Source organism: Ambystoma mexicanum, chromosome 1p (genome assembly GCF_040938575.1).
Source record: "Ambystoma mexicanum isolate Mex_15411 chromosome 1p, UKY_AmexF1_1, whole genome shotgun sequence".
NCBI lineage: Eukaryota > Metazoa > Chordata > Amphibia > Caudata > Ambystomatidae > Ambystoma > Ambystoma mexicanum.
In genome coordinates, this window is record NC_090921.1 from 1,336,760,571 (window position 1) to 1,336,787,495 (window position 26,925).

Below are 26,925 nucleotides of genomic sequence, written 5' to 3' on the forward strand. Positions count from 1 at the left end.
TCCAACCTGTTTGAGACGGAATATCTTCCCTAACATTATCTTTTATCGCTACGAAAACTCGGGGTCACCCGGCTCGTCCCCCCACCTCCCAAGGCCGGCTCTGCCTCTATGTTGTTTACTGGGTAAACCAGCAGGATGGGCACTAACTTTATTGCCACCTCAGTCACTGCTTCTTGTCCAAAAACATTTACTGGGTGGTGTCTTCATGCCCTCCACCCTTCCACCTCCCGGTGCCCCATCGGTTGTGCAATAATTAATTAAGGTAATTAAGGTTACCAATTAATGGTAAAATATGTGGTATTTTAAATGTTTTTTGTTTTCAAAATGCCGACTTATTTTGATTCGGGGGCCAAGGAATACTTACTGCATGGAGGCACAGAAAGTACTACAAGGGGTAAATATCCAATTTGTACAACGTGAGGTTCTTTCTGTGTACGCCATGCCCTACATATCCTATGTGTAGAGTGACCAGATTTAAAAAACAAAAAAACGGGACTGAGCAACTAACATAAAAGCAGGACTAACTCTTGAAAAGTGGCTACCAAGGCACCACATTTCAGTAGCTTTTCGAGGAGAAGGGAGTTTAAGTGTTACTGTTCAAAGAAACGCATATTATAATTAATTCATCACAAATTAACACTATCTTAAGTTGTAAAATGCAACATTTCTTCTGTGCGAGATTGTGCATTCCCGCCTGCCAGCTGTGAAGACCTACTACAAAAAACAGGGACCACTGCAGTTTCCAGTGGGAACATAATCTTGAGAAAGGGGGACAGAGCACCACATACTGGGACAGTCCCGGCAAAACCAGGGACGTCTGGTCCTATGTGTTGCCAACTCATAGGGCCTCATTACGACCCTGGCGGTAGCCGTGCTAGTAAAAACTGCACGGCTGCCGCTGGAGTCGGTTTTTTACCGGCTCCTGACAATGGGGAATTACCAGGGCATTACAGCTCCGGTGGTCCCGGTAATTACGGACTTAATGGGAATGGGGAGGATGGTAGCACCAGCATCAAACAAAACGGTGCCGGTGCTACCGGCAAGGTCTGCGAGCGGGTGCCTTTCCGGCAGCCAGGTCAGCCCTGCTGGCCGGAAAGGCACCTGCATGCAGAACTCGGAGTATGCCGGTCTGGTAACAACGGTACCGGTAGTTTACCGGCCGCTGTTGCCAGACCGGCATACTTGTAATGAGGCCCATAATCTGGTGATATTTGCAATGTTACTTTACGTGACGTGAACCAGTTTGCACAAGATGAATAAAAGGCACATCGCACAAATACAGGATGGCGGGGATCAATTGCTGGAACTCACGGGTGCTGCTGCTTGAAGCCAGGTGCTTAATTGGAGCACAGGACATTTCTGTGGTTATTGTTCTCACTGAACAGATTACCACCACCTCTGCTCCAATCTCAACCTCTAGTTTCCACCTTCGACCTCCTCATCTTGGGCTTCAACCAGATCTTTCTCAACGAGTGCCCGTATTCTTCTCGTCGCTCAATATCAGTTGCCCCCTCATCATTTCGACTCACATTTTTACCCCATCTCTGACTCTGTCCTCCTCTTCTCTTCATATCCCCATGCCTGCTTCCCATCTCCACCTCTCCTCCTATTTTCCCAGAATCTCCATCACCCCAGCCGCCTTCTCTCACCCCACTTCTGCCTTTCCCTCATCTCCATTCCTACCAGTTTCTTCTCACTCCCATCTCTTAGACTTTCTCGCTCCTCACTTACCTTCAATCTCATCTCTATCTTTACATCTTTCATTCTCTTAACTTTCACCTTTGCCAGTTTTCCTCTCACCTTCTCCAAATTCGTATATGTTCCCCTACATCTTTCTTTCTTTCTTTTCTTTCTCTTTCCTTCTTTCCTTCTTTCCTTCTTTCCTTCTTTCTTTCCTTTCTTTCTTTCTTTCTTTTTATTTCTTTCTTTCTTTCTTTCTTTCCTCCTTTCCCTCTTTCCTCCTTTCCCTCTTTCCTTCTTTCTCTCTATTTCTTTCTTTCTTTCCCTCTGTATTTCTTTCTTCCTTTCCTTCTCCCCAGTCCTTCATCTTTTTTTCTCTCCGTCTCTCTTTCACACTTTCTTCTCCCTCTTGTTTCCACTATTGCTTCCCTGTTCCTGTCTCTATCCCTCCTGCAGCTCTGATGTGGCTGCCCCTACCATCCTCCCCGTGACCGAGGAAGTTCTGCCTCGCCTAGGGTTTCATGGTACCTTTGTCCGTAGGCCTATGATGCTGAAGTCAACACTGAGGGGCCTGAGAAGAACACTTTAAAGGTTCCGCAGGATGGAGATGTCTCGGGAGGATAGCTCAGGGGCAACGTGCTCACCTTGGAAGCAAGGCGACACGGTGCAACACAGGTCCAATCCCCGGGTCCGCACTTAGAAACCTGTGGGTTTTAAGCACGTTATAAATAACCTATCATATCATTTTATACGAGGGTGTCATCCCTCCCAAGCCCCTTGCAAAGGGGTTTCCTGCGACGGCCCCTACTACACTCGGTGACGCCCTAGCAGCATCATACTGATAGAAATCCCTCACCTGCGCTCCATCATCTTGTAATTGAATGCACAGCTGTTTTTACCCTAACAAGACTTTGCGAGAGATTAACCGGCCAACACTGAACGGAGGGACAGAAGGTAAACAAACGGGGCATCAGTTTCTCCACCCCCAGCAAGTTGATGTGGAGAAACATGGCACACACTAAGGACCTGCAGTGAACACTCAGAAGTTTTCCAACTCCTTTCTTTACTGTTTTTCAGAGAATCAGCTTTCCACAAAGCTGATTCTCTGAAAAACTATTAACCAGCTATTTTGGTTATGTTTCCCAATGTTTTGATTTTAGACCATTTGAGCTTGTACTACTGTGGTTAATTAAATATGTGTTTACTAGTTGTACCCAGAATATCTTACGGCGATCTAGCACTTACTCTCTCTGTCCCTTTCTCTCTGCACTCTCTTTCTCTCCCTGTGTCTCTCTCTGCCTTGCTGTCTCACTCTATGTCTCTCTCTCTCCCTTTCTCTCCCTCTCTCTCTGTTGGCGAGAGCAGTGTTGTCAGGTGCACATTTGAGTCAGTGGCAGAGCCAGGGGAGGGGCAGGGAGGGTAGCTGCCCCCCTTTGTCCCTTTGGTGCCCCGTGTGCCCCCAGCCTCTGGCTGGCAACGTATTATCCACCCCCCTGCCACCAAAAGCTGCCTCCACTTTTGATTTGAGCCACACCAGTTGTTGCGGTCAGGGTGCGTAGAGTTTATTTATGGTTAAAAGTAGAATAAGAGCAGTAGTGACAGAGGCCTCCCCCAAGGTGGGCAACCAGCCTGGTATTTGGATACATACATTGTCATTGCATGTGTCCTGCAGGAATGTCGCCCTCACACTAAGGGTGCATTATCCATACGGGGAGAGTTGCGAGGATTGTGGCTAGTCTCTGCAGCTGATGCTGTGCTTCTGACAGACCCTGTAAGCGACCAGACGATCATGCTGCAGGATCTAAAACTGTGTTTGTTATTTTCTACCATTTATTTAAATTATTAGTGTATGTGAATATTCAGACACATGTGGGGGTTCTGTGCAGTAGCACGTTTTGGGCGTATCTATGCGCATCATGGGATTAGCATAATAAACAGTCTTGGACCTAAATGACCGGACAGACTCAAAGAATATGGCAAAATACGACTTTATTATCAATTCAATAAAGTAGGGCAAAATGGCGAACAACGACATGCAGTCCACACGCGCACACTGATGGTTTGGTTACACAAAGGCTTTATACCTCAAAATGCATCAGTTATGATGCTATCCTACATGGCAAATAAGAAAACTTATCGGGTTAGGAGATTGGTCAGGGGAACATATCTACGTTTAGAGTCTATAAGTGTTAATCATTCCCTTGGCTACTCCTCTTCTGGTAAGCAAGCTTCGAACTTTCCTCTAACTATGTATAATACAGATTATAACAGTAGTGGATTGGTCCATGCAACATTGTATGCTCATCGTTGCATAGGCCCTCATGATAGGTTGACATCCTCTCCCAACCTAGGACACTCGGCTCACTAGCAGCACGTAAGCAAAACGAAACTCAGGTGAAGTGAACAACATCAGATTACTGCCCACTTGCCCAATTAGTCCACCATCTCTCATTGGCCAAGACTTCAGCCAAGGCTTCTTCTTTATAGTTGACCTTGTGCACTGTTCTTGCTTTGGGATTTTCAAGGGAGTGTACGTACACCATTATGTTCGCCTGGAGCTTAATGAATAGGCCTTGTTTTTGTGTTCTGAATCATGTGTGAGGAGACCATGATTTGGTCCATTTCAACCTTTTAGTTAGTGCTATTTAATTCAATTAAGCTGGGTGTCATGGCCTCTGGAGATTTGGTTTGCTCTACCTCACATAGGCTTTCTGCGTCTTTGATTGTCCAATACTTGGCACTGCAAATGTTTTCTTCTTCGCTTAATCTAAGAGAAATATGTGCTGCGTACGTTGCTTACCCTCAGTAACTCCCCTTGTAACCTTCAGTAGCTTCTCGCTGTTGCATCCTTGATCTCTGGCCAGCAGCTATTCTTTGTTCACGTGTGAATTTGTATTTCCAGCCTCTGTCAGCTCGCAGCTCTGGTCTTTCTCCGTGGAGCTCTTCACTTTCTATTATTGAGAGCCGGTGTCCATCTTTCCAACATGGCTGCTTCACCCGTGTTATGTTTTCTACTGCAGCAAGCTTCTCTATGGCTCCGCTCATCTACCTTGCGTTTCTGCGTACATACATTCACTACTCATCTGGTTACTTATCGTCTTTGTATATATGGTTTCTTCTTACTTGCACGTATGTTTACTCTTCTTTCTTCAGTTACATCTTCTTTCTTGAAGTATTTTTACATTGTTTCAATGTGCCATTGTATCTTCTCCTTATGACATCATTTTGACCCTGTCAGGTTCTCTTTACAGTTCCTCAATATTCAGTGGTGAGTGTGAATCTCCTGCTACCACCTCAGTGCGAGGATACATTTGATACGGTTGTCTGAGTGCATCTCATACACTCAATGGGGTATTGGGATGATACCTGGTTTTACACACAATGCCATCCTGTCGTTCATCCAGTGTGACCGAGGTGGGGGGCAGAGAGGGGGCAGAGGCTATGAGTGACATACACGTCCGCTCCTCTACAGTTCCAACAAGTCAGTGACCAGCATGCACATTTAAACATTGACAACAGAAGAAACAGATAATTCGTTTTAATCTGAGTGCAACTCTTTCCTAGAAGGAAGGATATTTTAAGAGAAGAAAGTGAGCATATTCTTTGAAAAAGAAGCTATTGAAACATACTTATTTAATTGTACTAACATTATAAACTGGCTCTTTTTAAAAGCGTACAATGTTAGTTTCTAAATATCACTTCCAGCATAAACTGTAGTCGTAATAAGAATGTTACAAATGTGTAAAGGAGCAAAGTATATTATCAATACCTATAGCAGCCATATAAACTATTTTCAGCTAGAAGGTTATCACTCCGTGATGGGCAGTCTGGTACAATTCTAGTGTACTGTTTCAAAATTCTTCTATGAAAAGGGGGAAGGAGACAAATAGTACCAACAAGGTTTGCTGACTGCTTTGCATTAAATCAAAGAGCACTCTGGGAACATAAGAATGGCCACAGATCTTTATACCTGGCAAATGTGTTTGTCATAAACGAGGTGTATGCTTGGATCACAAAGTACATAATACACACTGTGGCCGGGACTCATTTTATTTTGTACAGCACTCACCCGAAAATTAACGTTTTTGCAACACTTTAACAATATATACTCATTTAGCAGCATAAAAACTTGGAAGTGTGGATTGGATAAAATGGGTTCAGTGTCCAAAAGTGGCCCAAAGAACCCTATTGAGCTAGAATTTTAAAAGAGGATGGGTTGAGAGGGGATGTCAAATCTTCAGAGACATCATTAGAAAATAATTTACATAGTCTGATGCTCATAACATGGGCATTTTAGGAGGTTTGTTCAGGACCTTTGGGAAATTTTAAGATGTTTTAGCTTACACCAAGCTATCACAAGGGAGCCACCAAAGGATACTTCAATGGCACTTTCCTAGCTCTGTCTGGGAACTCCTGGATAGGACGTCGTAGCAGCTCAGCTGGAGCAAGATCATACTCTGGTCACTCTCCCACTCCAGGCCTCTAAGTGCAGTTTCCTCCAGATGAGCACAGTTGTCATGGTAGGAAGGGACATAGAAAGATGGGAATCAGTGCACGCTCGGTGCAAAGTCATTTTGTACTGCAGAAATTGCTTTGTACTGACTTTGCACTGCAAAAATACACTTTGCACAGTTCCATGAATCAGGGTTTGTGTCGGCAGTGCAAAGTCACTTTTCAGCAGTGCAAAGTCACTTTAAACCTTGCAAACAAAATTCAACGAATCAGGCCCTTAGCGTTTTCTTCCTCAATGGTATACCCCACTGAAAATTAGGGGCTACATGTGGACCTTTGCAATGTAATCTTATAGAGGCTTATGTGCAATTCATTTTATGTTATCGAATATTATGCTATGTTATGTTACTCAGGTTTCAATGCAAATTTGGAACGTCACCAAATTCCACTAGTAAGGTATCCATGTTTACGGATACACTCTGCTGATAGGAAGGGGTTGGTTTGGGGCGTGTGAATGTAATCTTACATAGTTGTATGTGCTGTTTATGTTAAGTTAATTTCCTCAGCTTTTAATGGGCATTTGAAATGCACTGAATCAGACTTGTCAGGTGTCACTCCTCGTCAGTTACTTTTCTGGTAGCAAGGAACTACCTTTTGGATCTTTCAGATGGTTTCTATGCACTCTCCATGTGATTTTAAATGATGCTTCTTAGCTTTTCTACAGCAGTAATCCCCACTCATGAGATTAATAATCATCTTGTTTCTCTACCTTGCCTGTGATGGCTATACCAAGCACACAGGGCACTCATACTGCTGGAATCTACTGACAGCTGCCATTTTAATGTTCCACTGTGCCACAGTAACTCTCACTCTGTCTTGCTCCTTCTCTCTCTCATTCTTGCTTCCTCTATCAGATAGATACATTGTGCATTGACTGTAGACTTGCTGCATTACCATAAGCAAAGTGCTAAGGGTTATGGGACGCATAAACATTCAGTTCAGAGAAAGGACTGCCTGTGAGATAAACTTCACCTTCCTTAGTATGTTGGTTGGCAGCAGAGAGCCACCTTCACAACCCACTCTAACTTCCTCAGGTGCTGGGCTAAGCTGCCTGCGGGGACTCTTGCCCATCTGGACAATGACTGTTGGGTCAATAGACGTTCAATAGTTTATGGGGCAGGGGCCATCATCCCTTGTTGTGTCTCCCCGAAGTATACCTTGTCTCCAAAAAGCCTCAAACCCCTCTCATAGAACTACAGGACCGTAAGGAAATTCCCCCACCTATCCAACTCGCCCAGTGACCACAATGATGCTGAAACCTTGCACGGGGCTCTTAACACGGAGGTCCATGGGATCAGGAGTGTGCCCCATTGTGATTATGCTTGTGGGGGTCCTCTGTACTTTTGCCCACCTGGCATTTTGCTCCCACATGCCCTCTTCCAATTCTGCTCTTAGGCATCATCTCTGTGATGATTTTCACTTTGAGCAATTTCACTCCAGGGTTGACTTTGTACCCACTGCAGCTCCCTCCAATAGGTCTACCTCCATCTTTCTTCAAGATGATTTGGTACCACCTGCCTGGAGTGCCATCCCATTGCAGGTGGCCTTAGGATTCTTTCACATAATTATCCAACCTGTGTTTTATCCCCAATATTAATGTCATTCATGGTTCGAGTGAAGCCCTTCTGTGCTCCAGAAAAGGAAGATGTATCCTGCTTCCTGTTATCTCAATTGTTTCTTGTTCCTCTTTCATTGCGTATAATTTTTTGGATGCCGCAAAATGAAGGATATTTCATGTCTTGAATTTTCAACGTACTCAAATGTTCATACATTCTTATTCTTAATGGTCTAATAATGCTGCCCATATAAAGTTTGCCACAGATGCAAGTGATTCCATACATCACAAAATCGCTCTACAGTTCATACATTATTTGATTTCAAGTGATATTTCTTTCCCATTTGTAAAATGTATATTTGTTTCAGTATATTTACAGTAGCTGCAATCTCTACATCAAAAAAACCTTATTTTCTTATGTGAAGCCAGTCTACCTTCAGCTTGGACTTTTTTCATATTCTTCAAAATGCAAGGCGCTATTAAATTACATATGGTTTGTGCACGATTCCTGATTTTGGATCAATAAATTGAAGCAATTCTATGTCTAGCAACAAAGTCTGCCAATGTTTCCCAATACTTTGTAGATGACGTTACTTTGAGCACTGTATTGTGTAATAAACAGACATGTATCCTGTATATGATCCCTCCTTTGTCTAGATATTAGTAAATCCCCTCTTTTACGTGTATTTGCTTTTAATTGTGCACTGCGAATGATTCTGGAGTTGTGCCCTCTTCGCAAGAATCTAGTTCTCAAGATCTCCCATTGTTGTTCGAAAAAGTCAGTCTTCTACAGTTTCTTTTTGCCCTTCGGAGTTCCCCATGGTACATGTTTAGTTATACTTCTTTTATGACAGCTATTAGCAAAGAATGTTGTATTGGCTTCCGACATTTTATTGAAAGTTTTGGTTTCAATTTTATTATTCAAAACTAGCATTTCTAGATCTAAAAAAGATACTTTAACTTTATTGTATGTGAGTGTAAATTTGATACCATATTCATTGTCATTTAGAAATGCTACATATTGTAAAAGTTCTTGGTCAGTGCCTGCCCAAATCAAAAGGGTATCATTGATGTATCGACACAATTTAATATCGCATTGGTCTAATATTTATAGATATAAGATTCTTTAAAAAAAAACATGATCAAATTATCCGCCAAAGAGGAATATTTCGAATCCATGGCAATTCCAACTAGTTGTTGATAAATGTTATTATTGGACATGAAAAAGTTGATTTTCAATATTAGATAAAGAAAATCCAATAACACTGTCTTTTCTCAGAAATAAGGTGCAGTCCTTTTATTATAGAAATGTTCTATAGCTTGGATTGCTCATGTTTAATTGAGGTACACAATGCTGCTACATCTAGCGTCACCAACCAATAGCCTTGTTTCCATTCACTTTCTTTTTAAACCTGTATGATATCATTCATGAATATTGTGTAGGAACATGTCCTGAGGGAACATGGGACTTCACCCTAATGGTGTGTAGGATTATAGTCTGACAGCATGTCATATTATCCATGAATAGTGTGTGAAATTATACACCAACACTAATATTGTATGGCATACTATCCTTATGGTATCCAGAGTTTTACAGGATTGGCTTGTGGCACTCACAAATGGTGTTTAGTATTATCGGCTAATGGTGTGTGTAACATTGTAGTATAATTGTATGTTACACTGTACTAATGTACATGTAGCTCCGCCTCGTTTTCCTTCTCGGGCCTTCCTGAGCACCCTATCTATCATTCAGCCTCATCCCAACTATGACCTGGCATTGCTGCTCCCTACCACTATTGCATGTTCTATTATACTCCTCCTTTGCTTCTCTGACAGGCAAAGCGCTTTGCTCTCATAACCCATGGCATGAGGCGCTATACAAATGCAAGACAACATAACATAATGCTGTGGGACACTACACCCTAAGGGTGTACTACGCCATTATGCCCTAATGTATTGTGACATATTACCCTGATGAGCTTGGTTTTCACCAGTGTATAAGGATGATAATAATAACAATAATAATTATTATAATGCATGTTCAGATATTGTGTTTCATGAGCGATTCCTCCCATTTCACCCCACTTTAATAACAGATTTTATTATTACCCAGTTTAATGGTATTCAATGTATTGATCTTGGCAGGATGAAAAGCTGAGTTGACTATGCCGTGGGATTTATAATTGCGAAGTGCCTTCAGCCCCATGTCTGAGGCGAGTGCTTAGCTCATGTGCTAGCCACATGGACATTACACTAACTGTTAGTTATGTAGAACATGGAACATTAATAGTGTGTGACAATCTACACCAATGATGTGTGATACCATGCTTTTGTGGTCTGTGTCATTATACCCCAATTGTTCTGCCACTATCACAGGAAATAGTGTGTCAATAAAGGAAATGCCATCCAAGCCTAATTTAAGGTTGCTAACTAACATGAAGCGCCCTTCCTTATGCTTCAACCAATTATATTCTGCCAGGCAAGGACATTTTTAGAGCTTTGGAAATATCTTTACCATGAATTCCAAACATGTTGGCATCATATTACTGTCTACATCTACCTTGATATTGTGTGTGTAGGTGAAAGGCATGCAATGGCAATTGTGGCAGGGAGAGGCTGCCTGCAAAACCCTCATTTTACTACTTGTGAACACGGAGATCTGAAGCATCGGCGCTGCGTGTCAGCAGAAACCAGTAAGAACTACTGGTAGTCCTACCACTGTTTCCACATGGCATTGCCTGAGGGGAAGGAAGTTCTGTTGGGATCCCCATAAAACCCCTGCAAAGGCGCAAACTGCCACAAAGGGCATCCAAGGGCAGTTGTGGCAGGGAGAGGCTGTTGAGGCCTCTATCACCACTTTGGAACTCTGAATACTGTTTGCTACTGCCATCACTACATGTAGGCTGGGATCGCTGACTGAGATCACTTACATTATAGTTGCGACCACCAACGCGGAAGTAGGAATTAAAGGTGGCAAGTGCTGGTGGCCACACCTTGTTAACATCGCACTCTGGTGGACGCTGAGGCCTGATCCAGCAAGCATAAAACTCAGCTCCACCCCTTTCCCAGCCCACTAAGATAAACTTTGAACCCAATCCCGCCGCAATGCCAAAATCCATTCTACACATGTATGGCTTACGCAGCAGTGCACAGCGCAAGGGCAAACACCCCAGAACCCAACTCACTGGGAAGCGAGAGCTGGGAGGCCTCCCTCGTCCTATAAAGGTCAAGAAGGATCATATAGGGGCACAAGGATCTACACCGCCGAAAATGATCATCTTCATGGGAGCAGCACAGACAGTGCAAGTGCAAAACACTGCGGCAAAGACTGCTGAGCCGCCTAGCCGCAAGGATAGTGTGCCAGAACCCATAATTACTTTATCAAACCTCTCCCCTGGGTTTTCTAACATTGATAATAATGGCTCATTACTAAACCACTGCATGAATTACGACGCAATTCCTTGGGCCCTTCTAAATCAGAATATAACAACGTGATTGGGTCCACCCTGTCAAACACTCCTGTTCTGGAAGATCTCCTCTCCACCACAGAGCAACAGTGAAAGGGAGGATGGAGAGGAAGACTATGAGTCTGGGAACAGGGGGGGGGGAATCTATGCCAGTAATGCAGGCTGAGCTGGACAAACCCAGCAAACTGTACAACCTGGAATCCAAAAAAGAGGCTTTATTCCGTCTCTGCTCTGGCACAGCAGAAGAACAGCGAGATTTAAATACGCTATTGGGCAAAATATACGAGGCTAGCCTGAAGGATTGCTGCACGGATACTGACGGGCATAACAAAAATCGGAAGGGGCAAAAAACCATGAACCCTGCAAAATCAGCGACATGACATCATGCTGCCCAATCACCACATAAAGTTGACACCATCGTTCCACAGGTGGGGGGCTTAGCTGGCCCTATCGTCAACAAACCTGTGCCGCATCCGGCGCCATCTAATCCTAAGGCCCTCGTTGCGGCAGTGACAGACCTAGTTAGAGTTACTGCTGACTCGGAGGAGCAAGCTCTACTGACTCTGAATCTATCATCAGCCCCAGAGCTGGTAAAGCAACCGAAACCTAGGGATGATTCCAGGGGAAACCAGCCATTGGCGACATATAAAACACGACTGGAGCAGAGCCCCACTATGACCAACGCAAACTCTAAGAATACTCCAATTGCAATTACATCAATGGGGCCTTGTTTGGTCGTTAATGAACTAACCATTAGAGATGTCAGGCGGGTCATTCTCCAAGACCCACTGGATAACTGGGTAGTACCAAGAACAAGCCAGCCGCCTCATGCCTCAGCAACAACTTCGCGGGGGTACTCTTCTAGTGTACTGACTTCCATAGACCAATTGGGTCCCTCCCCAAAACAGCAGGACACCAACAGTGCACAATATGGGTTATCTTCTGAGGTTGTACAGAAATCACTCCCTGTCCCTCAGGCCATGTCCACCCCACTAGTCCCTTGGTATAATTGCTCTGGGAATTCACACAGCTCGAATGTCTCTACCTACTCAGAATCTACTTGGTGTGCAGACGTACGACACTTAAAATTGGTTGAACTTTCTCCAACAACCAGTAGCCCTTTCCTAAATAGGAAATGGCTCCTGAAACTGCTGCACACCATACCGGAGCTTCGTACAATATCAAGCAACGATATAGCACTCATAGAACTGCCTAGATATACTAGTGCAATGAACTGGGCCATTTCGTCTTTCCATTGGCCAATTGTTGCGGAACGTATATGCTAGCATGCCCAAGCACTTTGGGCCTTGGGCTTTGATCGCATTGTTTTCTGTCCCTCGGCACCCAATAATCAATCTTTTGGACAGGGGGCACTGGGCACTTTTGCTGGATATGCTACGGCTTATGAGAACATGGCTACAGGGGGAATGCCAAGGAGATTAGAGGGCAATTGGTCTATAATGCATGCTATTCACTGAAATCCTTCCTCACAGGACAAATCCACAGTAAAGGTTATTACCTGGAACACAAGAGGAATTCCAATTTCTTGGAAACATACGAGGGCTAGCTTATTTGACCAGGCTGAGGTCTTCACTTTGCAGGAAACCTCGATGACCTACCCATTCCAACTTGATGGCTATAGTATGGTCCACAGTCTTGCAGCCCCAGTCAAACTGGGTCGCCCCAAAGGAGGGCTCTGTATAGGTGCAAAATAATCTAGTGGGGTTTGCTGACAGACCTGTACCGAAGAACCTCTTGGCAGAAATTCTCACACACCCCCCGTGGGGCTTTGTACGATCCCTATTGCTGAGATTGTGTGACCCTTCAGGCGGAGACTTAACTAAATGTTTTATGTGCGCAGTCACAGAGATATTACATAAGTGGTATGGTAGACATCCCAGAGCGGCTATCATTGTAAGTGGTGATTTTAACGTAGACTGTACAGATCCAGTGAATGGAAGCAAAGGGGGCAGGCGAGGATGCGCAGCCCAGATAAGGGCCCTGACTTGGCGTGCAGCCCTCCTAGAACATGATTTGGAGATGCTCACTGACAACTCGGGTGATCCTATGATGGCTTGGTCAAATGGAACCTACAAAAGCTGTATCCACTTCATTTGTGTAAATACTGTTACACTTAAATACTTGCCACAATTGCATGTTAGTTCCAAAGACCTACGTGATCATGCTGTATTGAGTCTAAAACTTCAAACAACAAGTAAACAGCACGGAAGGAGAATGGGCATGAACCTGTCCTTAAACGCACAGCTTTCCACCTCAGCCAGTTCTACATAAACCTGAGAACCATCACAGAAAATGATGAGGTAGTATTAAGCGGTCACTATTGGGAATTGACATGTTTCCTGGATTGGTATAACCCATACACGAGGCAACGAGTCACGCGACCAAATAACACAATTAGTACTGAACATTTGTATGACTCAGAAATAGTAACAAGGAAGAGATCTTACAACGCCTCCACTCGCAAAATAACCAAAAACAAACAAATATAGTACAGTGAAAAACGCAGACTTAAAGTGGCAACAGGGTCAAAGTATAAGTGCTGGTTGCGTGCATACAAATACAACACCAATGCCCGAAACTGGTAGCCAATTGATAGAATTATCAAAACCAACGACACCAAGAAATTCTGGTTCCTGCTGCGAAACATTAGTCATGCAAGAACTGAGCGAATGGTATATGGTAGCTATGAAAATAATTGGACCAAGCACATTAATAAAATCCACTGGATGACAACTGATCCCAAGATATCCGTACCTGAAGGTCCTAAAACAGGCTCAATACTTTGGAGCCACGTGAAGGAGGCAGATATTGCCTCAATAATTGTGAGGTCCAAATCATCAAGAGCTGTAGGCCCAGGTGGACTTTGCAATATGGTCTTGAAAAATGACCCAGATTACTGGACAGAGTTATTACAGCAACTAGTCCTTCATGATTGCGAGACTGGTGTCTACCCTTCCACATGGCTGGAGTCAATCTTGATTCCAGTATATAAGAAGGGTTCACGAAAGAACCCGGACAATTACCGACTTCTAGCCATGCTGGACACTAGCTCCAAGATCTTCTCTCGAGTGTTGTTGGAACTCCTTTCAACATGGGTGCATGCAAAACAAATACTAAACCCTACGCAGATGGGCTTCAGGACGGGGTATAGCACTAAACATGCCATATGCATAGACTTTGGGATAAATTGTCAGGCTGGGGTTTGAATGAGTCACTACTTTACTTTATCAGACAGTTGCATGCGGATACCGTAGTGAGAGTTAGGCTAGCACAGATGGCCCCTGCATGAGATCACTCTGCACTAATGCTGGCACCAAGCAGGGCTGTCTGCTTGCCCCACTATTTTATAATCTCTATGTGGCAGATTTTTCCCAAACTCTTGAAGCAGTACGCAACCATCCACCAACCTTTGGGGGCAAAAAGATAAGTACTGTCACATACGCAGACAATACTGTTTTATTCGACCGCACTCCAATGGGTCTTCAGTGCTCAATTCACGCATTATCAAAGTATGCATAGTCGAAAGGCCTTCGAGTAAAGACAGGGAAGACAAAGGTCATGTCAATAGGTAAGGGAGCCTATTGGGGTGAAAGGTTTACATGGCGACTAGGTGGACAAATCTCAGAACAGGTTGATTCCTATAAATATTTAACAATGAACATAGCACACGGCCTGAGTAGTGCACATCAAGTGTGGGTGGTGTGCGCCTCAGCATGGACTAAATGGCTCTCTCTAAAAAACGTGATTGATAGGCAGGCGGGACCTTCCATGGAGGCCAAACTTAGTACATACAAATCATCTGTAGCACCCGGGATACTATATGCACTGGAGACGTTGCCCCTGGGATCAGTTCTTTGACTGCCCAAACTGGAGAGGGAAATCCTGAGGTCGATGGAGGGTCTACCAAAATCAGCCCCTGTGGAAGCCATGCGCCTAGAATTAGGTTTGCCATCCTTACATGCCCTCTGACAGCTGGCTGTTAGCAAGTTGTGAGGCACCATATACTTTAGCGAAAAGGGTAGACCCTCAAACATAATCAAGTCCCATGAGCTACATTGCGGGTGCAGTGTCTGGTTTGCTAACACTCAAAAACTCGTATTGAATCACTGCGTGATGATTGGCATGAAGGGCCTACCAGATTCACTAGGTGAAGTATATGCCTTGGATTTTGAAAGAAAGTCAAAGAATCACGATCGTAGGGTGTCCATTGACTACTTTGCTATCAAACGAAGATACGACATGTACTCTACACAGGGCATGAATTTAAATAAACCTTGCGATTACCTGGTAAAAAGTTACTCGCCAAAGTTGGTACATTTCATCTGCACCTCAAAACAATACCAGTTTACGAGAACAGAGGGGCGTGGATCAGTTTGGAACGAGGTGACCGACTTCGTCATATGTGTAACTCAACAGTGGAATCGGCCAAATACATACTTACCCAATGTAGTGGGTTGGCCCCCCTCTATGAGAAGGGCTATCACAACTGCGTGGATCACACCGTAGACCCATTTTGGAGCTCCTTATATTGAGCAAAATCTTTGGTAGCAACTGCAGCCGCACTACATATATGGCAGAAGGTGGAAAAACATTTGGCTGCATTGTGAACCTTCTGCATTTAGTAATGTATACATGGAGGGAAATCGGACCTGCTGTCCAACTCATCTTTAAACTTTCTCCCTGAGCTAGAATTTGCAAAAGGCGGTTCCATTCTGATGCAATTGATTGTCTAAAAATTGATGTCTTTTAATTGTTAAAATGAATTGGTTTTATTTGTAAAATAATTGGTTTTAAGATTAAGTGTAAATGATGTAAATGAACAGGTTTTTAAGTGTATTTGTATTAATCTGAGAATGTGTAATATGTTCAATTGTGTAAGATTAGAATGTAAAGGTCTGAATGACCATAAACACCTAATACATTAAAAAAAAAACAAGTAGTGTGTACTAGACATTTATTTAATTCTTTTGAATAAAACATTTTTGAAATTAAAATAATGTGTGTTTGAGGCTGCTGCTATGGCCATCAAAGAGTAATGGTCTTTTTGTCTGTTTTATCTTCACAGATCTACATGATCACCCTGGAGGTGTTTTCCACTGAAGAAGGTCCACAACAGGACCTATGCCAGTCAGTATTGAATAATTACTGTAGAATTTGATTTTGCATATCGGGGTGATAGTTGTAGTTGTCCACTGAAATAATGTTTACACCACAGACGTTGTTGGCACATGCTATTATGTACTTTGGTTATGTGGTTTGTTGTACTGTATTTTATTGTGATATCTCTTGAGTAAGACCTCTGAAGGATTCTGCCTTTCGTCTCTTGGATTGACTCCATCTCCCTATGGTCGCAGACAGAGTCAGAGGCAGACCTGGGGGGTGGAGGGTATGCCCCCGCTCGGCCTTTCCTTGGTGCCCAGTTCATCCCACTTGTCGCCCTCAGGACTGCGCCTTGGCTGATTTGTCATATTTACCAATTTTTTAAAGCCAAAAATGGCACGTGCAATTCTAGGCAACAATGTGGGCCAGTGGCGCCAGAGAGCCCAACATGGTCATCTCCGAGAGAGAGAGAGAGAGAGATTATTTGAGTGAGTCTGTAGCTGTGCATGTATGAATTGTTTTTTTGCATCAGAGTGGTGCGTGTGGATCTGCACATGTGTCTGAATTAGTGTGTAGGTGTCTAGGCATGGGTGTGAGCATGGCTGCACGGAATGCATGGATTTGTATGATCTGAGAGTACAATAGAAATGAGCACATTACTGACCCTTAAATTGGGATGGTGGGTGCAGAGCAATGTTGATTTCTATTGTATTGTCATGCTCAGCCTCATGCATGTGATTTACAGTGACCACTACCGGCAAAGAGAGGTGGGCCGTAGCTTCATGCAAGTGATTAATGGTAACCATCCATTACTGGAATAGATGGATTGTGGCCTCAGGGACATGCTAGTGATTTATAGTGATTGCTACTGTTATGGACAGGTTGTGGCCGCAGCTTCTTGCATTTAACTTACAGGGACCATTCCTAGCAAATAGAGATTGTGACTACAGCTTCATGCAAGTGATTTACAGTGACCATTACTGGCATAGATTGCTTGTGGCCTCATCCGTATGCATGTGGCGACAGTGACTTTTGTTATCGTAGATAGAACATGGCCACCAAGTTTACTGAATCGTATGACTTGTTGCCTTTTTTTTCTCACAAATTTGTTTTTAAAATGCATAATTTCAAAACGTTATTTAGAAAAAGATTCTTGGGGAGAACCCTTCATCCCCACACGCATGAACCCTCTTACATTTATCTTGCACTCCCTTGGTATGGTCGGTCACTTGTGCTAATTTGAGGAAATAATTAGGCCCATCCACTGAAACTATTCATCAGACATGACTGCCAGTGAATAATGACATTTTCCAGACTTGTTCATGTGCTACCCCAGAGAACCAAATGTAAATTGCAAAGATTTTAGCCAATTGTCTCAAATATTGTGCTGCAAAATATACCATTTCAACACATTATTTAAATAATATTCCCAGGGGAGATCCTCTCAAAATCTCCTTAATTATGTTGCGCTCACTTGTTACTCTTAGTCACCCTCGCCATTATTCAGAAAATATTCATGCTCATCACATGGAAAACATTCACCAACCACGTGGACTAACCCATAGATCATTTCAAATCCTGCTACCCTCTTGTGAGCCATCCGCCGCCCTCTGTGGCACCAAGGTTGCCTCTTGTCCCGGAGAAAGTACTTTCCTTTCATTACTCACCAAGGCACTTTCTGCTCTGAGTACAGCACACACTTTCTGTCCTGTTGGGTTATCACTGTTCATTACTGGAGATGGGGCCCCTCAGACAGACCAGGCTGCCACCATCTTTATTGCCCTTCACATCCCTTTGGGAACCACTGCTGCCCAGTAAACCATAATTGTCTGAAAAGCAAACCCTTTATTTGCTCATATTGTTTTAAGATGCTCACAAGCAGTCTGAGACCATAAGTGGTATTAAGCTATACAACTCCTAGTACAATGTCAAGATTATATATCTGGGATCCATGCTATAATGTGCTTATATATTTATTGCATGTATTTCTATCTTTGCCAGGGGTCATCTATAAAGAAGTGCATAGATAGTAGGCAAGTCTGTTGTTGCAGATATCAGAGTGCATATTATGTTTTAATTCCTGTCTCTATTGTACAATTTGTCTATGTATATATGGGATTTATAAATTGCAACCCTAGCTGGGAATCAATGGAACGCTGTTCATAAAGGGTGCACCCTTGTGGTTACAAGTGTGGTTGCAGGGGTAGCAGAGGGGCTGGGATAAAGGAGTACGGGGAGGGTATGTATATATGCATGCCTTGTGTTAAGTTAGGCTTTATCGTGTAGGGAGAGCTACATAAAATCATAGTCCTGCAAATGATGTCCCCTCCAGGCACTGCCTGCATGATGTGTAGTCTCAGTTACTTGTTCATTAGGCGAGTGAAGCAGCTATTCCTTAATGATCAAAGCTCAAGCTTTGCCCGCAGAGTCGACGTAGTTCCAGTGGTGTTGGCTTAAAAATGCAAAGCCGCAGTCTCATTTGTGCATGCCGCATCCATAGTGATTTAGGAACAGCTGAAGAGTTGAGATTACAGCCAGGGATGTCATTTCACCAAAATGCCAGGGGTAGTGGAAGTGACATCACATGACCCTTGACCCCCTGATGACATCACAGGAAGTGAAGTCATTTGACCCCACCCCCAAGTGACATCACAGGAATTGATGGCAAACGACCTTCAAATTTCTCAGATGCGTCAGGGGCTCTAATTTCAGCCAGATATAAGAACCGAGGCACAGAGGGAGGCTTGATTTGTCCACGATCACACATTTGGGGAATGTCATTTTCCAGATTCGGCGTGGGGTCTACATGTAAAACATACATAATGCAGTATTTGTAACAGAGCAACCAAAATCTCTAACACAGTATTTGTAACAGGGTAACCGAAATCTCTAATGCAGGCTACAGCTAGTGTATGTAACATCTATAGATCAATGGACACAGAAGTACACGTTTTCTGTGGCATTGCTGTGTTAAACAAGCCAAAAATGCACTGCCCTGGGGAGGCGTGCGCTTCTGTTTACCCAGGAGAAAAATGCTGCATGAGCAAGGCCTGAAAATTAAATCATTGACCAGGATTTTATCCACAAAATCCCTGGTTACAAATGGATCAATGAGTCAGCTAACACCACGATAGAAGAAACCTATTAGACTGGTCTGCGTGCACATAGTGGAGTGCACCTGATAATGTTATCTTTGCTGGAGTGTAATACCTGGGAAAGGTTCTTTCAATATACTTGAGATCCCCCATAGCATTTTATGATCTAAGTGTAATACTGGGTGCTAGAGGACTTAAAGGAAAAACACCATTTAATGTAATATCATTGCTGCACACATACATCCATAACACCACACAGTTATTTTAAATTGAAAACACCCACAAGTTGCTTCTCACCCGGGGACTCACTATCAGACTTCAAGGCGTGCACTGCACACTACCCCTTTGTCAGACCCGGTGATGCCCAATGGCGTAGCACAACATTTGGCGGCTCCGCTGCGAGCCACGCTGTGGAGGGGGCCCTAAACTCCTTGACAAAGTACCAGGTACGCCACACCCCGGGCCGGTCCAGACCACCATGTGTGTGTAATGTCCATGATGATTATGCCACTGCAGGGGCATACACTACTGCAAGTGAAAGAAGTAAATATGTTTTTTAATCAAAGCTTAAATGTTTAAAGTAACATAGAAAGAAGGCGACGGTGCCTGGTCCACAGATTTACCCACCACCAGTGGCGGATGGTGAGTTGTTTTTTGGAGGGTGTAAATATTTGCCATAAGTATGTGATTGCGAATGAGCGTAGCAAGGGAACCCAAACTAATGAACATGGGGGGGATCATGGGGGATTCTTCTCCCTCCCCTGAGAAAATGTTTTGAATAATGGTGCATTACACAGCACACTTTCTGTGAAAATGTGGGTAAAAAGCCAAAGGTCGGTTTTGTAGGGCGTAGGGTAAATCATGAAAAAAAGTACGATAGTTGCAAGTCACCAAAAGTGCAGAGAGGATGTCCTGATGCATTATAATGCTGGCTCCTGCAATTTATGCAAGTATAAAAACATTTTTAAGCTGCTGTGCCCATACATTTCCATGCTGGCTCCACCAACATATGCTAGTATTCCCATATAAGACCATGCTCCTGTTTGCTTTAAGATTTTCTTTATAGTATCATTACTGGCACTGGGCACAAAACCGGCTCTGTCAATATATGCCAGTACTCCTATGTAAGAACATACTGCTGTTGGTTTTGCCATTAAAAGTGACATGTCACAATATGAAAACCTGTCCAAACTGGTTTCATTGTAAGCCAGTCTAGACATAAGAACACTGCTTGATTCATCATAGATGCTCAGATAATAAAAAGTCATGCTACAGTAAAAGAATATACAGGCCGCTACATCAAAACATCAGTCTAGCGAAGTAACACTACTTATCATGCTTGCTTTTTTAAAGATGCCAAGTAATACATGTCAATACACAGAAAGCAATGGCTAGACTGACTGCACCAAAATGCCAGTCTAGCCAGATAATGACACATATGAACTTGGCTCTGCCCAAAAATACAAGTATGTGGCAAAAATGCTCCAGTGATCCCCAGTCTCCCAGGGCTTTAAACACACATGCATCCCCTTTCACCCACCGGTCACTTACCCATACATCAAATCTCACATTCACTCACACTGGACTCACCACACAGGCACACACCAACCCCCATGCAGAACATTCAAACACACACTACCACATTCATACTCTTTCACCCACCAGTCACTCACTCACACCTTCTCTTACATCCACTCATATAGAGCAGCCTTGGTACGGAGAGTTGGAATTTAGGGTGGTCTATGGATAGCGAGTTGGTTTGTAGGGTATCTCAAATATCATTTGCATTTGGGGAGACTCTGGTTTGTAGAGTTTGTATTTCCTGGGGCATATGTACAGAGCTGTATTTGAAAATGTCTAGGCTAGCATAGGTTTGGAGTAGCTTCTTCAGGGATGCATTGAAGTGAAGAGTTGGCATTTCTGGAGGCCTGCGTACAAAGCATTCATATCAAGCAAGTCTGTGTTAGAGAGAGTTGGAAGTGCGCAGGTCAGGTTTTAGACAGTTGATATTTTTGGAACTAAAGTACAGTTCATACCATGGAGGCCTTGGTATAGACAGGCAGGCGACTATAACAAAAGAAGATGGGAAGCTATTTGCAAGGCCTTTCTAGGCAGGAAGTGATACGGTACCTCTGGAACTTTAAACTCAGCAAACTGCCATGGGGAACTGCAGAGGAAGCCTTGCCCGTGTGAGTCTCCTCAGTTTAAGAGACTATGCGCGGTCTAGTCATATATCCTGCATGTATGCATCGTAAGGAACTGCTCTTGAAGGCAATAGTCCAACAATATAATGTCTGCAGGCTACAAGAAGCGATTCTCGGCGAGCATATCCCAACATGGAAGTCAATTTTTTATCAATTGGAGAAGTTTTGAAAAATGTTTAACTGTAATATGACTAAGAATAAAATATAAGTGAACTGCATTTGTTGACCTAGTATGGCTGGGCTCAAAATGTTCATTCACTACTAGCCATTGTCTAGTGTTAATTGATTTTTGTTGCGTAAGACATGTTGTTCTCTTTGTATGTGTCGAATTGAGGGGGCAAATTACTTCTTTATGGCTGTTTAGTAACCTCCAACCTGACCTTTTGACACCTGTTGTATGCTTTCCTGTGTAAATCTTTTAACATAAAAAGTTTGAATTGACAGGATTGACAGCTTGTTCTGGGGGAGGGTTCTGTAACCTCAGCTCCCCAGATGTTTTGCACTGCGACTCCCATGAGCCCTTACAACTGACTGTGCTGGCAAGGGCTGATGGGTGGTTGTAGTCCAAAACATTCAGCAAGCCAAAAATTGTAGAACCCTGGAATTTTAACTAATTGGTATTTGGAAATCCTAAGGTGTATACGCATAGATGTTTTCCCAGATGAACATTTCAGGTGACCACTTACAAACCATTTCTATGAGATCCAGGGTCTAGCATTTGGGCATTTGGGGTATAAACTGAACTGTTGTGAGGAAAATCCCAGTTGATCGAAGTTGCATATTGGATCTGGCTGTTGGAAGCCAATGCTGTTGGCTGTAGTTGCTATTTTGATTTACACAGTAAGGTTGTCCTGGTTTTCTCCACTTCGACACATATCTGTAATGTTGAAACACCACCATGCAGAAAAGGCTTCTTTAGAGGGGAGCATAGACAGTTTGTGATTGGAGGGGCCTAGGCATAGAGATGGTGTAGGGCGAAGCCTTAATAGAGTGCTGGCAGTTATCTATGGGGAGGCCTGTCCTTAGAAAGATGGGATGTGGGGAATGTTCAGCTAGATCCTCAGTGAGTGCAACATCTTTTCCAGATTCCTTCAACGCACTCAGCATTACTCCCTCTCCTACGAAATTCACTCATAAAATTAAGCAAAGGCATAGACTGGTATGTAGTATATCTCTTCTGTGAAAGGATGGTGAGCTAAAGACTCTGGTTGAGACTCTAACCCGGGATATAGGCCAGTAGAGAGACACTCCCAGAACCCCCCTTACTTATGCATATTAAGTAGCTTTGGGTTTTTACCCTAAGTTACTAGGGTAATCCAGACGTGGAACCCTTACTCACAGTTCTTAGAGAGGCACAGCTCCACCTCACTGATGAGGCCCAACCAGGCTGAAACACGTGTCTGTGGTTGCAGTGGCTACTCTTGTTCAGAAGAGAATTGCCAGGCATTTCGATGCTGGACTGCCCTTGGGCAGGACAAAGATGTACATGTAGTGGAAATTTCTCTTCTATGAAAGGATGGTGAGCTAAAGACTCTGGTTGAGACTCTAACCCGGGATATAGGCCGGTAGAGAGACACTCCCAGGACCCCCCCTTGTTTGCGCAATGCACAGGAAGCCATCCTTGGTTCTTCTGTGCATTGCTACAAACCAGGACAGCAGCAGCATGCACTGCTTGTTAAGGGTAGGACTTGATCTACTGGGGTAACAACCACCAAGGCACTGTAGTCTATGGTGTGGACTGTAGTGTGGAATATTTTTCTTGCCACAACTAATGTGATCAAACCAATCTTAGTCCCTTCAGTGGAGTCTGAATCTGGCTCCCATTATGGGTGTGACTTAAACTGGAAAAACGTTTGCATTACAGGTATTGCCTGTTTTTAATGTCTTTCAAATTATTCTTGGGAATACCACACACAGTAAATACCACAGGATTATGAGTTGTAATTCCATAACGGAATTCCTCCAAATGATGTCTCCACCCAACAGATGGAAGTAATAATTCTAAACTCACCAGCAGCATTAAAAAGACGCGTAGAACCTCATTACCAGTTTGGTAGTGAATTGATGGTAACTCTGCTGTTTTCCCATTACAATCATTTACCCGCACTGCCACTCAGTCCTGTGTCCATTGGCACGTGGTTACAAGTGGCGGCATGGCAGTGTCAATCCCCGCTGTTTTAGCCCGTAGGACTCCATGGGGATTTCTGACACATTTACTGTGGGAAGTAATTCCTCAATGTAAATCAGATGATCATTGGGGGTAAACAGAATGCTTTTCCTCCACCTCCTCGCAATTCAGCGGGGTGGTAAAGGAGGCGGTAATTCTGACACGCCTAAACAAGAGGCAGCCACTGAATGACCAAAGTGAATTTGAGTTGGCACCACGTGAATTACTATAAGCACTCAAATTCAGTCATCCATTGCCAAAGTGAATGTGAGTGGACAACACATGAATTACTATGAGCACTCAAATTCAATCTATTACCAAAGTGAATGTGACTGGGCACCACGTGAATTACTATGAGCACTCAAATTCAGTCCTCCATTGCCAAAGTGAATGTGAGCGGACACCACATGAATTACTATGAGCACTCAAATTCAGTTATCCATTGCCAAAGTGAATGTGAGTGGACAACACATGAATTACTATGAGCACTCAAATTCAATCTATTACCAAAGTGAATGTGAGTGGGCACCACGTGAATTACTATGAGCACTCAAATTCAGTTATCCATTGCCAAAGTGAATGTGAGTGGACACCACATGAATTACTATGAGCACTCAAATTCAATCTATTACCAAAGTGAATGTGAGTGGGCACCACGTGAATTACTATGAGCACTCAAATTCAGTCATCCATTGCTAAAGTGAATGTGAGTGGGCACCACGTGAATTACTATGAGCACTCAAATTCAGTCATCTATTGCCAAAGTGAATGTGAGTGGGCACCACGTGAATTACTATGAGCACTCAAATTCAGTCATCTATTGCCAAAGTGAATGTGAGTGGGCACCACGTGAATTACTATGAGCACTCAAATTCAGTCATCTATTGCCAAAGTGAATGTGAGTGGGCACCACGTGAATTACTATGAGCACTCAAATTCAATCTATTACCAAAGTGAATGTGACTGGGCACCACGTGAATTACTATGAGCACTCAAATTCAGTCATCCATTGCTAAAGTGAATGTGAGTGGGCACCACGTGAATTACTATGAGCACTCAAATTCAGTCATCTATTGCCAAAGTGAATGTGAGTGGGCACCACGTGAATTACTATGAGCACTCAAATTCAGTCATCTATTGCCAAAGTGAATGTGAGTGGGCACCACGTGAATTACTATGAGCACTCAAATTCAGTCATCTATTGCCAAAGTGAATGTGAGTGGGCACCACGTCAATTACTATGAGCACTCAAATTCAGTCATCTATTGCCAAAGTGAATGTGAGTGGGCACCACGTGAATTACTATGAGCACTCAAATTCAGTCATCTATTGCCAAAGTGAATGTGAGTGGGCACCACGTCAATTACTATGAGCACTCAAATTCAATCTATTACCAAAGTGAATGTGAGTGGGCACCACGTGAATTACTATGAGCACTCAAATTCAGTCATCTATTGCCAAAGTGAATGTGAGTGGGCACCACGTGAATTACTATGAGCACTCAAATTCAGTCATCTATTGCCAAAGTGAATGTGAGTGGGCACCACGTGAATTACTATGAGCACTCAAATTCAATCTATTACCAAAGTGAATGTGAGTGGGCACCACGTGAATTACTATGAGCACTCAAATTCAGTCATCTATTGCCAAAGTGAATGTGAGTGGACACCACATGAATTACACGTGAATTACTATGAGCACTCAAATTCAGTCATCTAGTTCTGTGGTCCTGTTGCCCAAAAATGTCCCCTCTGCACTGAGGGCCAACTGTGGACTGGGTCGGGACAGTTTAGTCAGGAACCTGGAGGGCCCCTCTTCTAAATACATGTGTTGTTAAATAGAATACATTCACAAAACCGTCAAAAGAAAAATAGTGTCCAATGTCTTTATATCCATGTGGAAAAGAGTGGAAAGAGCTATCGGGACACAGTGGGCCTCATTACAAGTATAGCGGTGTGGAAAATAATTGCGGTAATGGAATTTACAGCCACTTTTTCTGCACCGCCATGCTACTAGTATGGTCCTGGAGTGGCGGATTTACCTCCAGAAACACGCTGGAGGTAAATACTCCCACTGTCCACTGAAAAATCAGCTTCATCATCGGAATTACTGTGTCGCTCATTCTGCTGAAAAAGCCCCAGAGAGTGCAATGGGCTCTGAAGAAATGGGGATTTCCTCCACCACTGCCACCTGTAATCCGGCGGTACTTCCAGTGGGCGGTATTCCAGCAGATTTATTTTCAGAATACCACCCAATTCGTAATGAGGACTACAGTATTCAAACCGCATTTTAAGTAAACCCATCTGTAACAGCGCCATGATGCCCCAGGGACGTTTGTGGGCCTTATACATTTAAATAAATGAATAAAAATAAAGGGTGTGTGCTGTGTCATGCTTTCATCTTAAGAGACAAACTTGTGCAGCAGAAACCCCCACATGGGGGTATCCATTTGCACAGTGACGGGCAGGTGGGTCCATGGGCGCGAGACAGCAGTGCCATGATCTGCTACTCTAACAAGTCTATTTCCCTCTCCCACACTGGGATGGATGAGGCTTTTAAAAACATTACAAAAAAACACAATTCTGATTTTCTGAAATACTCCGTGCAGTATTTTAAGAAAATCTAAATATTTTCGATCCCGCATGCGGTAACAGTAAATACTGCATCCGGAGGGCGGGGCTGCAACTCTCAAAATAAAATAAAAGTTGCACGTAAAAACAAACAATCTTTTCATTTGGCTTTCAAAATGTACCCTAATATTTCTCAAATGAATGCTAAAAAAAACAACTGAGTTAAACTTCCAAGCCAGCAGGTTGGTGCCGAGCTCTGTCCTAATCTCAGGGGGGGTCTGTGCACCCCTCCCCCATCGCACGCAGCTCTACCCAGCATCCTTTTGTGTTGGCAACCCTCAGTGCCTGCCACATCCATTCACATGACTAGCTGCACCTCCAGTCAGAGGAATAGCAGGAAGCGGAGGCCATTGTCCAACTCTGGGGAGTAGGAGGGGTGAGTTGCCCTCAGTGGGGTGACAGGGGGATTCCAGCTGGCTGGGCCGCTGCCATCAGAACTCGACAGCCCAGTCTGCGATCAAGCTGCCATTTCAGTGAAGCCTCCACTTTCCCGC

The 26,925-nt window shown here is 43.6% G+C and overlaps 1 protein-coding gene across 3 annotated transcripts in view; it reads left to right on the forward strand.

The window, feature by feature from the left end:
• Positions 1-26,925, forward strand: part of SHISA7 (shisa family member 7) — a 540,684-nt gene that overhangs the window by 308,239 nt on the left and 205,520 nt on the right. For all 3 annotated transcript variants that reach the window (XM_069606998.1, XM_069606997.1, XM_069606999.1), the window contains exon 2: positions 16,301-16,362. The gene's annotated coding sequence lies outside the window, so the exon portion shown is untranslated. The remainder of the gene's footprint in view (positions 1-16,300; positions 16,363-26,925) is intronic.